This window comes from Numida meleagris, chromosome 7 (assembly GCF_002078875.1).
Source record: "Numida meleagris isolate 19003 breed g44 Domestic line chromosome 7, NumMel1.0, whole genome shotgun sequence".
In the NCBI taxonomy this organism is placed as follows: Eukaryota; Metazoa; Chordata; class Aves; order Galliformes; family Numididae; genus Numida; species Numida meleagris.
The window spans coordinates 24,731,853-24,746,431 of NC_034415.1; the positions used below are offsets into that span (position 1 = coordinate 24,731,853).

The 14,579-nt window shown below is 42.4% G+C and overlaps 1 long non-coding RNA gene across 17 annotated transcripts in view; it reads left to right on the top strand.

Moving 5' to 3' along the window:
• The window catches only part of LOC110402532, a 32,459-nt gene that overhangs the window by 8,148 nt on the left and 9,732 nt on the right, over positions 1-14,579 (top strand). For 13 of the 17 annotated variants that reach the window (XR_002441160.1, XR_002441166.1, XR_002441168.1 and 10 more), the window contains 2 exons: positions 285-371; positions 10,984-11,255. This is a non-coding gene — a long non-coding RNA (uncharacterized LOC110402532). Of the gene's footprint in view, positions 1-284; positions 372-10,983; positions 11,260-14,579 lie in introns of all 17 variants that reach the window. The other 4 variants (XR_002441162.1, XR_002441153.1, XR_002441157.1 and 1 more) reach the window with 2 other exon arrangements.

Here is a 14,579-nt window from a genome sequence, read left to right on the forward strand (position 1 = left end):
TGCAGGGGGCTTGGATGTTTTTGTGGAAATCTGGTAGAAATTTCCCTCTAGATTTTTGTAGTAGATTGGCCTACCTAACCTTTGGGCCAGGTAATCCTCTATGTGGGAGATCAGAAATCTACTTCATTAAATAAGTAAAGAGTGGAAAACACAAGCAGTGCACATAGCAGAAATTGTTGGTAACTAAGAATGATAACACACACGATTTTGATTTATGTTCAATCTAATTTACTTCAAAGTTTGTTTCAAAACAAATTTTAAAAGTAGCTTCATGTGCTTCACAGACATGGAGCAGTACTGGGCGGTTGTATTGGCTGATGACTTAAGGTTAAATCCAGACTTGCATCCTCCAGAAGAAAATAAATGTTTAGGTGAGACATCAGTGCCTGATTGAATTCTGTCATTGCCTTCCCTATTTTGTTCTGCATGAGAATAGGTGATATGTGAAAAATGGTCTGTGCGTTATCATATTTTTCCTGCTACAGGAAGATGTTTATGTTAATTTTGGTATAGGTTTCCACAAATTTCAATTTTGTATTGAATTCTAACATGTGTTGTTTCTTTACTGTATTTTTAAGGGAGACTGAAATGAAGTCCCAGTGCGTTCAGAATAACCTGTATGTGGCAAGAGAAATCTGACTTCTGTTTCTTGGTTTTGACTAGCCACAGTGTTTAAAAAGAATTAAAAGAAAGAATACTTGTGCTGTTTCGAATCATAGTCCATTTGCTCTTTGCATAATGATTGTCACATGGGTCAGAGACTGGCTGTGGGACTAAACTAGCTATTTCTGTGTCCAAAGAGCTGTATGCAACTTAATATAGTAAAGGGACATAGAAGAGAGAAGAAAATTCTGTTTTGGGAAATAGCATACTCGGATGGCAGATCTGAAGTGTAACGAGCTGCATGTTGTGTTTCTGTGTCAGCCACTGATTTCTCCCTGAAGACACCTGATTTCCTTGAGACAGCTTACCCGGTAAAAGGTCTGAGTGCACCACAGGGATGCGTGTAGTATGAGAAGGACAATAAATTCTAGAAACCTGAAGGTAACTAGCGTATGAGCAAATGTGCAGAACAAGGCTTTCTCTGGGTTCCCATTAACATTGTAGATTGTATGGGTTTTTGTTTCATTATGTAGATTGCTTATTATACCAAAAAGCTTTTTCTAAGATGAGTCTGTGGAGAGAGATGTTAGTGCAGAATTACAGTGGCTTTGTTTTTATAGCTAGTTGTATCCCAGCCTTAGCTGCTTTTGCTCTTTAGGCCCCTGGGTCAAACATCCACTGCTGTCTCAGCAGCAGGGCTTGTGGATTGCTAGGCTGTGAGGTCTTGGGCTCAGCTCTTGGGGAGGTTGTACAGATCACTGATGGTACCTACACAAGCTCCTATGCTGAGGTTAAGAAAGGTGTGCACATCTTCTCCTCAAAGGTTACGTGAAACTCTGTACTGTAGATTGGATTTAGGAAGATGAAAAGAGCTTAAATGCTTGCCTAAGCACTTTGTATCCTGCAGTAGAATAAAAAAAGGTCAGGCAATAACTCATGTTCAGGAGGAAGACTTCAGAACAATGGAATTGGTTTATTTAATACTAAAGAAAAGGTCATGTCTTTTGGTTTTTTATTCTCACATAAATGATTTTGTAAAGTTGAAGTCGGTTTATTACAGTTTTTTTTTTCTATGGCTTTTTCTATTCCAGTATTTGAGAAAAGGTCATCTTCTTAGTGGACACTTGGTATTATATGGTCTATTAAATCTGTGTTATTTCTGTTGACACTAATGTGTTTGTTATTTCTTGGATCTCCCTTTCCCTTTATTCTCCTAACTTTGTTTTTCCCCAGTCAGCTCAGTTCCAGTGGGGTGCTTTGTCACACAGTCTAGTATTTCAGAGGTGTTTGAAGCTGATTAATTGCTCAACTTAACTTGAATGTCTTAGGCTAGCCTGATGTGCCAAGCTTAGATTAAGGTGTTTTGTTCACTGTGCAAGAGCTCAAAGAGATTCCCACTCTAGTATCTTTCCTTATGGGAGTGAATTGCAGTATGTGTCTGAAAACGATGTATCGGCAGAAGACAGTGACTAAGTACTGGCATTCTTACTGTTGCTTTGACCTTTGATTTCTGAACATAAAGCTGCTTTAAGAACTGAAAGCCCGTTAGCCCTTTTTCTTCTACTGCTTTCTAGTAGAGATTTAACTAACAAAAAAAAAAGGCAACTCCAGAGTTAAAGCATCTGGAAGGAAGGAACCAATTTGGGATTGAAATTCTGGTAGTAGTTTTAGAGAGAGGAGAAAAAAAAAAAGCTAGAACGTCACAACTCTTCGTTCTCTCCAGACATTCTTATTTTTTTCTGTTTGCTCAAAATATCTTCTCTGGAATCACTGAGACAGTACAAAAGAAAAGTATATTCTTAGTATAGTGCTATTCTGTAGGACACTAGTTCTTAAGGAGGATTGCTTTTGTTTTAGAGGCATTTTTATTGATTTTGCCATAGAGGGATAATATTATTGCCTGTGAAGAAAATGGAAGCAGATAAAGACATCTCACCAGTCTTGAACAATTTGAGAACTGAGTAAGTATAAAGTCTCATGCCAGAAGACATCCTTGGGTGTCTGTCCTCTAAAGAAAGTAATATTTAGCTAGGAGCTTCAACCTCTGAGTCTGAACAACTTCCTGTTCTTAGAACTATTGAATTGAAAATTTCTGTGTTGATTCTCATTCTAACCTCCTTTTTCATTCATGTAGTGTAATGCTTCTAGAAACTTCTGTAAGAATCCTCTCTCTGAATCTGTCAGAACCAGCGTATGAAGCTGATGTTGCTGAACTGGGGTACGAACTGATGGCTGGAGAGCAGGGCTTAGTCATTAGAGTGAATGGATTCAGTCATAAGCTACTTGTAAGTCCTAGCATCATCCTCAGTAAATCTCAACAAATCATACGTTGAGCACTATTTTCTGTGTTAATCAAAAGCCTGAAATGCTTAGGTTTACATTGGAATTCATTAATTCATAGTTCTGCGTGGTTTTAAAGTAGGGGTAATGGTTTTGGATATAATAAAGAAACGTGTGCACAACAAGAAGCTGGGACATCTCACTTGTTGTTTCTGCCTGTTTCTACTTAATACAGCTGATTAAAAAGTGCTTTCCTGCCTGCTGTTCTGTTTTGAAACTGATGGTAGCTGCTGGAGGCACACCTTGTTGGACAGTCTAGCATCACCTACGTGTACCATTGACACAGACTGATCTCCACCAACTGGTGGTGTGAAAGCAGTTGCAAATGTAACTACCGATCGATCGGCTGCTTCTTGTTAGACCAGTAAAAAAAAGAAATGTGTGTAATATAGAGAAGGTTTTGATAGTGTGGGAGCCTAGCTAGTTGTGAAATTGTTACACTGTTAGCAGATCTCAGCTAAAGACCAAGAGCCTTGTGTTATCTGTGAATTTCTACAGCTATGAAGAACTAAGGTTACTAACTGCAGGTTCGCTCTCAGTTCCCAGATTGCCAGGTTTTGTTTCCAGAAGCTTTTGAGCCATCCCAGAGGTGGCTTTTTGAGAGAAAAGCCGAACTGTCAGAGTGCCTATTGCAACTCCACTGATTGGTTAAGTTATAAAGAGGAGGTTTTCAGGAACTATTGGGGCAAAATTTGGATCCAAAGCCAAGAAATGCAAATAGTATAGGACAAGAATAACATAAAATAATAATAATTAAAAAAAAATCCTGGATTTATGTATGGTTGGTAGAGCTTTCTGTCATCTCTGGGATCCTGGATATGTTTTGACTCTGAGACAGGGCTGAAAGGAACTGAAGGAGCAGAATGAATTCTCATGCCTCTGTAACATTTCCTTTGGAAACAAAGGTGAGCAAGCCATTTGCATACTCTGCAGGATGTTGTAAAAGAGCATTTCCTAGTCTAGATCTATTGCATCAGTGTGGTTTGCTCATTTCTTTGTGGGTCCCTGTTTTCAAGTAAAGAACTTTTATTACCATTTTGCCGTTGTTACAAGTTTAATTTCTTAACGCGTTTTACATTAAGAGGTAGCTATGCAGTTGTAGGTACTCTTGCTAAAAAAAAATAATTATGTTTTCAGAAGGAATTGTTGTCAGATATGTGCAGTGACTGTGATGTGTCCTGGTAATAGATTATCTATTTTTAAATAATTGCTTTCTTTATTTAAGATCTTGCTGTTTAGTTTTATTTACACATAAATAATTTGTTGCCTAGAAGAAGTATAATAGGTTTAAATGTTCTATTTTCATAAGCTCTGTTTCATGTTTCATTGATGCTGGAAAGAAGCAAGTTGTCCTTCTCATTGTGCAAATGGCTAAGGAATAGTATCTTCTCTACAGCTACTGCTTCAGCTCATCATTGACCACTTGTCTGACTTCAGTTTTACTCCAGCAGTATTTGTGATAATTAAGGAGGAACTAAAAAAGACTGACTTCAACATGCTCATCAGATCAGAGGTGTTAGCCAAGTGAGTGTATGCAGGAGAGGCTTAATTTTAGGGTGCTGGTAGAAAAGAAGGCATTCACCTTTGTTCTTCCTGTCTTGTCACAGTAACATAACACAGTGGCTTGAGGAGCCTGTCTTTTCCTCAGAAATTACCATGCACTTCTTTGCATGCTCTTGCTGAACATAGTGAATGCCAGCACAGTAATTATGTGAGTACAATTCTCAAACTGCCAAATATTTTTGCTTTGTATGAAGTAACAGAACTAATGATTGGGTGCCAAAGCTGTCATGAATTCAAGTATTAAAACAGTTATCCTGTCTGTATTTTTTTTTTTAGTTGCTCGCATTTCTTTTGTCAGCAGCACCTGTGTGTGTACTCTGAGGTTAAAATTTGTTCTTGGAAGATGAACAAATCTCCTGAATTAGTGCCAGCTGTGCCATTCCCCTCCCACAGCTCACGTCCAGCTGCCTTTTGTTTCTTTCTAATTGCCAGTGGTCTCACATGTCATGCTCTTTCTTTATTTGTCCCTCTCTCAACTTCTCTGGAAGGTCATGTTATTTTTGTTTGTCATTTAGACAACTTTAGTTTCTCAAAAATAAAGATGAGAAGAAGAGATACTTGATGCCTGCTGCTGCACGGGTAGGGGTAAGTAGACAGAAGTGACATTGCCTATGACTGGTGTCAGCCAGCAGAGTTACTGTTTGATTTGGAAAGGATAGCTTGCTTGAGTTAGAGCTTCTTCACAGCTGAAAAGAGGAAGAGGTGCCTAGAATCTTCTTCAGCAGATCAGTGGAAACTGTGTTACTTAATCTTTTGGGAAAAGACAGTAGCTAGTACTGGGTGAATGTGGTCTGTCATCCTTGATGTTCTTTGGATTTGATGATGTAAATATTCTGATAAGCATGATGTGTTGATTTTTTTTTTTTTTTCCTAAAGGAGAAAATATTAATCAAAACAGGGCTGCAGCTTTCTGATCTGCAGAAGCAGCCAGGGGTGCTCCATTTTACTAATGGTTGTTGTGAAGGTAGAGCATGTTCTAGAAAGGAGACATTAAATGAAAGCTAATGGTATTTTCTAGACTCTGTATCACTAATAGCTATTGATACTTTTGTAAAATTAATTTGGAGTCTGGATATTATGTTGTCTCTGGGATTTTTTGCTTTGAATCAACTAACTGAAATTCAAAGGTTTGTAAGGCTCTGCTCCAGGGTTTAGGGTTAAACTGAGCATTGTGTAGGCTGCTGTGTGGGTAGCTCTGGCAGTGTGTAGCTCCCTCAAGAAAGAGGGAGGTAACTGTGTCCAATCATTGCATAAACCATTACTAGTTTACTGGGAATTCCACTGTGTATTTAAAAAAAACTAACTCCAGCAAAAAGGCAATCCTGTGCTGTCATCTGTAAGAATTCAGCATATTGGAAGATGGATTGTGATTGTCCTCTCTTGTATTGTTTGTGCTCAGTGCAGCTTCTCAGCAACATGTCATTGTTTCTGAGTTGTTGGCTTTTTGTTTTCAAATATTTCTGCACTGAATTTCATATTGATTTGGTTTTTTTATTGCAATGAGGCTTGCCAGGGCATTGTAATCTGGGAGTTAGGAAGGCAGGCAGTTTCTAGGGTGCTCTCTATAAAATCCTCTCTCAGTCTGCAGCTGCAGTTCGGCTCAGGCTTGCACAATCATGCTGAAGGCTGTTGAAGAACAGACCTTTGCCCCATCCCCATTAAGCATCACCTGTCTGTGTTGTAGGGGCAGACCTATAAGAGCATATTACTGCCACCTGTGCTGCTGCTCTCAGCTCAGCTGCTATGGTCAGACTGATAGCAGCTAAGCTTTCAAATAAAACACTGGCAAATAAGCAGTGAAATGTTCATAGCATATTATGGAAGCAGTTGAAGGCCTGTTCTGGGATTTTCTGGCAGCACTGGAAGATTTTATTTCGTAGCTGTGATTACACAAATAATATTGCAATTTAGACACTGAAAGAGACTTTGATTTAATATTTTTAAAGCTACATGGTACCATTTAGAAAATAGAATCTGACCACATCTGTGATGTGTGACTTGTAGTAATTCAGGCATAAAGGTCTTCTGCATCATGTGATCTGTTACATATCTCCTGTGGTCTTCCTTTGACTTTAGGACTAAGTGAAGACCCTTTGGCCTTTTAAAAATCACCAACTGATAAATATACCCAACGAGAAGTTACTGCAAAGTTTGAAAACATTCATTTTTTTTTTTCCTCAGAATTTAGCTGGTTTCTGCTCGCAGCCTTTTGACATGTTGCAGCTTTTTCTGCTAAATGGAAGAATGTTCTAGTAGAAGAATCCTCTAATGTAGGAAAGTATCTGCTTTTGCCTGAAGTCAATGGCCAGCTCACAGTTTATGAGAGGAGGGACAGAGCTTTCTCTAAGAGCTTTTTTAATATACCTTCAGCCGTTTTTCTAGGTCTCTGCTAAAACTTATTTTTTTTTAGTGCCCTCTCTGAATTATCCACTCAAAATAGTATTTCTGTGATGATCTTTGGAGTGTTTAATACAGAGGTGAAACTTCCTAATCCTATGCATGATTTTCTTGAAGTTCAAGATCCCTTAGTTTGTTAACCCCTTTGTTTCATATTGGTAACTTTAGATTGCTTTGATTTCTCTTGGGGCTGCTATCTTTTATCTCTGAGTAAAGTCAACTATGATTTTGAAATGGATTTCTGAATTAAAATGGCTTCTTTAATAGAGATCTACGTCATGTAATATTGGAGCATGGCACGTGGCCTGTGATAGATAAATATCAGATTAATGGAGGGGATTTCTGCAGTCTTTACCATCTTTTGTTCAGGCTTTCAAGTCACAGCGATTTGTGGAGAGCTTAGCAGAAGGCAATGTAATGTGGCAGGTAAGCATTAAGCTAAACAGGTTGGGTGGGCTCTTAGTTTGTTTGCATTTAGTAAAATAGCTATTTAACCATTTTAAACTTAATTACAGAAAATGTTACTGCAAAGCACTTTGCCAGCCCTATTTTTCCATTATTGTTTTGGCAGATTCAGACGGCATGAGAGTGCCAGCATAATGGTTATGAGAGAGGTTCTTATTTCTGCTTAAATTGAGCTACACTGCCTGCATCTTCCATGGGTTCTTTTCTTTCTCCCATGCTATAATTGAGAGAGGCTACAAATGCCCAGGCTATAAGTTATGTTGGAGAAGTGTTTATTTTTTTTTTTTCCTTTCTTCCTCCCTACCCCACAAAGTAGAATAGGGCAGAATGTCTTGTCACCTCCCCCCCCCCCCCCCCGAGCCTTGGGAATTGGCAGATTTCTGGTAAGGGCACTGGAATATGGCAGCTGATCCCTTCCTGAATTTTGTAGTATATATGGGGGTGAATAATTGTCTTTGCTGAAGCTAAACTGATTTTATTTTTTCCTAGGAAGCAAAGGGCTGTATGTGTTGTGTTGTTGCATGAGTACCCTGCACGGTTTCCCTTCAATTACATTATTCCTGGAGGAGTGAATTGAAATTGATTGAAGACATTTAAGAATATGACTTTGCTCTAGAAAGCTTCTGGTTCTTCTGTTAATTTCAATAGGAATGAGTTTTAAAGGGAGACCGCTGCAGCACTTGATTGTGAAGTCTGCTTTGTTATTTCTTGGCTGAGATCTGTGCGGGTGTTTGACACTTGGCTGTGTATTAGCAGGCAGCATGTTAGGGACTTGCATGGAGTTGTGAACTGCAAGTGCCTGAAACAGTTTGGGAATGTTTGGTAACAGCAGCCTTAAGGGAAATGTTAGGTCTAAGCACTGGTAATAGTCTTATTTTGTGTTAAGGGTTACGAGTATAAAGTGATTTTTGCTTCTGTAATTAATTCTCTCCCCTGCCCCATCACTCATTTCAGCTCTGATGTGTACCCTGCCTATAGAAATAGTTCTGGGATTGTCAGTTTTCCAGTAGTGTAACAATGCAAGCAGTCAAGCACAAGTAGGTCTTACTGATCTAAGAACGGTTTGGTTCTGGCATTTGTATCTTGGGACTTTGGGAGCTTTGAGATGGTTCCAAGATCTCATAGGAAGGGATAGAAGAATACTCAGTATACATGTAAGTACATCTGTATCAGCACTGCATTAGGTCTCCTTCTGTTGCATCTTTCCTAAAATGAATTAATAATTTGATATAACTAAATTTCAGTGACTTTTGTTTTCTTTTTTTTCCATGCCATGTGACTAACTAGCCATTTCTAAAGTAGGCTTAAAACTGTACCTGAAGAACTCTGAAAGTTGCAGTAAAGTTGTGATGTTCTGTACTAATGTTTATCCCTGTGCTTTTACATGCTGAGACTGATCTCATTGATGTGAGCTATCTTAGCATTAGACCACGTAGTAAAGCTGCTTCTGTTGTGAGCAGAGTGAGACCCCTCCAGAGACTGCTTCTGTGTTAGGACAGGAGATTGCAGCGTTGCCTACAGTATTTTCAGGTAGAATCCTTCTGAAGCGTACTCCACTTTTGCTAAACCAGCTTATGAGATAAAGCTGAGTTTCATTTTCTTTCCCTTCCACTGCTGGTTACTATCTGGTCTCTGAACACTTCAGGTTGTTGGATATGGTGAGCAAGAACCAGACTCAGAATTTGCAACTGACTTAGATGTACAGGATCCAGTGCCTGGTGAACTCCCTCAATTAACATTCTTATCCCCATCTTCCTTACGGAAAATACTGCTTCCATCAGGCACATCCAAGATTTCATGTCAACCCTTAACCTTCTTCCTTACTATAAGATATTACAATAAATTCTAGCTCCCTTCTGTGCCCTAAAGCGTTAAGTAATTTTCAGTTAGGGAACATTCCATATCATTTGTGTTCCATGAGGGAGTTTATAGCATCAGAGTTTAGGTAAGTTCATTCTTCATGCTGTACGGATTAAGGCTCAGAGGAAGGACAGGTGTGTAATTGCTGGTATTGCTCTGTGTGGAACCAGAGCTGGCTCTGAGGTCTATGAACTGCTTTGTTCACATGCATAGTGTTTGTTAAGCTTCAGTGAGTGTATTTTCTAAAGAAATTTCCATATAGTCTGTAGAAAATAAGATAATTTAAACAGGAAGGAAAGCAAGTATGAGAAATTATTCATCTGATCATTGGAACAGATTATTCCATCTACTCTATCGTTGCTGACAGTAGCTAGTAATGGGTGCTCAGAAAGAGGTGAGGAATGCAGAGTGTATGCAGTTACAATTGCTGTGTGCCCAGCTTTCAGCTTCTCAGGTTAGGTTCTTCAGGGTCTGGAAGGTGCAGCTGAAATGCTGTTCTGTACCACGGGCAGTGCTGCAGAGGGTGCCACAGCTCAGTTATGCATTCTGTGAGTATTTTCTTTCACGTATTTTGAAATCTCTACCTGATTAAATGTTACTATATGCTTTTGAGTTCTGGTATTATGAGAAATGGGGCAAATAAAGCACTAGGTAACAATGATTTTATATATAGGTGTTATATAGCACATCCACTCAATTTTGTTTCCCCTCCCCAGTGAGTTGAAGCTTTGAAAAAATGCACAAGCTCTTTGACTACACTTGTTGATCTTCTCAGTACCTTTTAGTTGCATTTTTTATTTTTTATTTTTAAGATGGGAAGAGCAAGGTTGCATTGGAAATTTTAAAAATCCATGTGGATCATGAATTTCCTCTAAAGCACCAGACTGTTAACTTCACCTGCTCTTTTGCAGGGCTGACATGTTTGAAAAAGTTACTGTCATGTCTTTACCACTTCTATTACCACTGATGCCTTCAGCATCAAATACAAAGGCAGTTCACAAGGTTGGGATTTTAATTGTGATGCACACATCACACTTAATAATAATCGAATGTAAATTTTCAGCCAGATTTTCATTAGTAGAGGCTTAGATTTAGCCTTTGTAAGAGAATTCCTGTCATCAAAACTCGTACATGGGCTTTACTTGACAAGTACTATGTATCTTCTAGGCATTACTGCAAAGTGTTCTCTTTGCTTACATCTTACACATTTGTGTACCTTGCTAGCAAACAATATCGGTTCAGGGATTTTTCTTGAACATTTGGTCATAACCGTTTCCGTTCTCCATAATGTGTAATGGCTTAAATTAAATTAATGTGTGCACTTTTTCAGCTATGTTCGGGGCGGGGGGGGGGGGAATAAATATATGAAAATAAACTACTAATTAATTCCTTGACCAGCAGACTTAAAGGATAAAAATCCGGAATGTGATTTACTCAGTGAGTCAGCAGGGAAGTTCCCTGGTCACTGACCTGTGTTCCATGGTGAGGCTCCATCCTTGATAAAGATGATCTTTAAAAAGTTCTTCACACAACTGTGTAATGCAGTGCTCCTGTGTAGGAACTTTTTGATGTATTTTTGGTGAGTGGGTGTATTTAGGAGTGGGAAATCCCTTTACCTCACAAAACAGAATTTATATCGCACTTTAACTGGCTTCAGTATGCTTGTTAGGTATGCCCTCCAGCCCTGTCACAGCCTTGTATTTCTTTTCCCAAGTCTTGCTGAGAGGACTGTGTATTTTTTTTTTCTGTTATCAGGTCCTGATGTGCTAGCTGAGAAATCCCCAGGAAATGATCCATTGCCAGTTGCTGCAGAAACACACAGTTTCAAAGTTGAAACCTCTGTTATTGTCACCAGGATAATCCTCAAGAAATGTCAAACTTCAACTGCCAACAGCTCTGTGAAGCTGGCACTGCAGGACTCGTGGAAACCTCTGTTAACCTGTGTGCTGTTCCCAGGGCATCCAAAGCCACTGCAGCCGCCTCTGAGGTGCTCCTGTTGTAGCTGTTCGGGCACTGGGACCAGCAAAGTGAGTGAGTGTGTTTTGTTAATAATTGCTTACTGCTCACAGGTGCTATTTTCTTCTATCCCTTCACTGACAGAGAAAGACACTGAAAGGGGCAGGAAAACCCATCTCATAAACACGTGGCTGAGAGGCTGGTGCAAACGCAAGAATTTTGGGTTCTTTGATCACGGGGCGGCTTACTCGGCACCAGGCCTGAGGTCTGCTGATGGGTCCGGCCTGTCTCAAAGGGGGAAACGCATCCTTGCCCAGGAGCTGGCAGGGCTTATAGAGAGGGATTTAAACTAGAGAGGAAGGGGGAAGGAGATAAAACCAGCCCTGCAAGAGGTGTGCCTAGGTGGGCATCGGGATTAGGGGTGAGGCAAGGGGCTCAGCTGAAGTGCGTCTATGCCAATGCCTGCAGCATGAGCAACAAACAGGATGAGCTGGAAGCCTTTGCGCGGCAGGCAAACTATGACTTAGTTGCCATTACGGAAACATGGTGGGATCGCTCCCATGACGAGTGCTGCAATGGATGGCTACAAGCTCTTCAGAAAGGATAGGCAAGGAAGGAGGGGTGGTGGCGTGGCTCTCTATGTTAGAGACTGTTTTGATGTTATTGAACGTGCAACTGGGGAAGACAACGTTGAATCTCTGTGGGTTAGGATCAAAGGAAAGGCTGACAAGGCAGACATCCTGGTGGGGTCTGTTATAGACCGCCTAACCAGGATGAAGAGACAGATGAGGCATTCTATAAACAGCTGGCTGAAGTTGTGCGATCGCCTGCCCTTGTCCTCATGGGGGGCTTCAACTTCTCTGATATGTGCTGGGAATACAACACGGCCATGGCACAGAAGAAGCAATCTTGGAGGTTTCTAGAGTGTATGGAAGATAACTTCCTTCTGCAGCTGGTGAGAGAACCTACCAGGGGAGGTGCCCTGCTAGACCTGCTGTTTACAAACAGGGAAGGTCTGGTGTGAGATGTGGACGTTGGGGGCTGCCTTGGACAGAGCGACCATGAAATGGTAGAGTTCTCGATTCTTGGTGGAACCAGGAGAGGGGACAGCAAAACGGTGACCTTGGACTTCCGGAGGGCAGACTTTGAATTGTTCAGGAGGCTGGTAGGGAGGGCCCCTTGGGATTCGGTCCTGGAGGGTAAAGGGGTCCAGGAAGGCTGGTTGCTCCTCAAGAAGGAAGTCCTGAAGGCACAGGTACAGGCTGTCCCCCTGAGCCACAAGATGAGCTGGCGGGGAAGGAGACTGGCGTGGATGAACAGGGAGCTTTTCCTGAGGCTCCAGGAGAAAAAGAGAATCTGCCTCCTGTGGAAGAAGGGACAGGCAACTGGGGGAGAGTACAAAGAGTTTGCCAGGATGTGCAGGGAGAAAATGAGAAAGGCAAAGGCCCAGCTCGAATTAATCTTGGCTGCTGGGATTAAAGGGAGCAAGAAACGCTTCTACAAATATATTAACAGTAAGAGGAGGACCAAGGAGAATCTCCATTCTTTACTGGACACGGCTGGGAATGGGGCCAGTGAGGACAGTGAAAAGGCGGAGGTTCTCAATGCGTTTTTTACATCTGTCTTTAAAAGCCAGACCAGTTATCCTCAGAGCACTCTACTCTATGACCCGGAAGTCTCGGATGGGGAACGAAGCAAACCCCCCCTATGATTCAGGAGGAAATGGTCAGAGACCGACTACTCCACCTGGACTGCCACAAGTCCATGGGGCTGGATGAGATCCACTTGAGGGCACTGAGGGAGCTAGTGGAGGAGATAGCCAAGCTGCTTTCCATCATCTGTCGGCGTTCCTGGTCAACTGGAGAGGTCCCAGAAGACTGGAGACTTGCCAATGTGACTCCCATCTACAAGAAGGGTCGTAAGGGGGATCCGGGGAACTACAGGCCTGTCAGCCTGACCTCGGTGCTGGGGAAGGTTATGGAGCAGACTGTCCTGAGGGAGATCACACGGCATTTGCAGGACAACCGGGGGATCAGGCCCAGCCAGCATGGGTTTGTTAAGGGCAGGTCCTGCTTGACCAACCTGATCTCCTATGATCGAGTGACCCGTCTGGTGGATGAGGGAAAGGCTGTTGATGTGGTCTACCTAGACTTCAGCAAAGCCTTTGACGCTGTCTCCCACAGTATTCTCCTGGAGAAACTGGCAGCCTGGGGCTTGGACAGGTACACTCTTTGCTGGGTAAGGAGCTGGCTGGAGGGCTGGGCCCAGAGAGTGGTGGTTAATGGAGTTAAATCCAGCTGGTGACTGGTCATGAGTGGTGTTCCCCAGGGGTCGGTGCTGGGGCCTGTCCTCTTCAATATCTTTATTGATGACCTGGATGAGGGCATTGAGAGCACCCTCAGTAAATTTGCAGGCTGGCAGGAGGTGTCAATCTGCCTGGGGGTAGAGAGGCCCTACAGAGAGATCTGGACAGGCTGGATCTCTGGGCTGAAGCCAATGGGATGAGGTTCAGCAAGACCAAGTGCCAGGTCCTGCACTTTGGCTGCAACAACCCCAGGCAGTGCTACAGGCTTGGGGCAGAGTGGCTGGAAGGTTGTGTGGAGGAAACGGACCTGGGGGTGTTGGTCGATGCTTGGCTGAGCATGAGCCAGCAGTGTGCCCAGGTGGCCAAGAAGGCCAATGGCATCCTGGCTTGCATCAGAAATAGTGTTGCCAGTAGGAGTAGGGAAGTCATTGTCCCTCTGTACTCTACCTGTACCTATACCCTGATGAGGCCCCACCTCGAGTACTGTGTCCAGTTTTGGGCCCCTCACTGCAAAGAAGACATTGAGGCCCTGGAGCATGTTCAGAGGAGGGCGACAAAGCTGGTGAGGGGTCTGGAGCACAGGCCTTACTGAGGAGCTGCTGAGGAAGCTGGGATTGTTCAGTCTGGAGAAGAGGAGGCTCAGGGGAGACCTCATCGCTCTCTATAACTACCTGAAGGGAGGTTGTAGTGAGCTGGGGGTCGGCCTCTTCTCTCTTGTAACTAGTGACAGGATGAGGGGGAATGGCTTCAAGTTGCGCCAGGGGAGACTGAGGCTGGACATTAGGAAACACTACTTCATAGAACGGCTTGGGCTGAAAAGGACCTCAAAGATCATCGAGTCTCAACCCCCCTGCCAGGTGCAGGGTTGCCGACCACTAGACCAGGCTGCCCAGAGTCACGTCCAGTCTGGCCTTGAATGCCTCCAGGGACGGGGCATCCACAACCTCCCTGGGCAACCTGTTCCAGTGCGTCACCACCCTCTGTGTGAAAAACTTCCTCCTAATATCTAACCTAAATCTCCCCTGTCTAAGCTTAAAACCATTCCCCCTTGTCCTATCACTATCCACCCTCACAAACAATCGATCCCCCT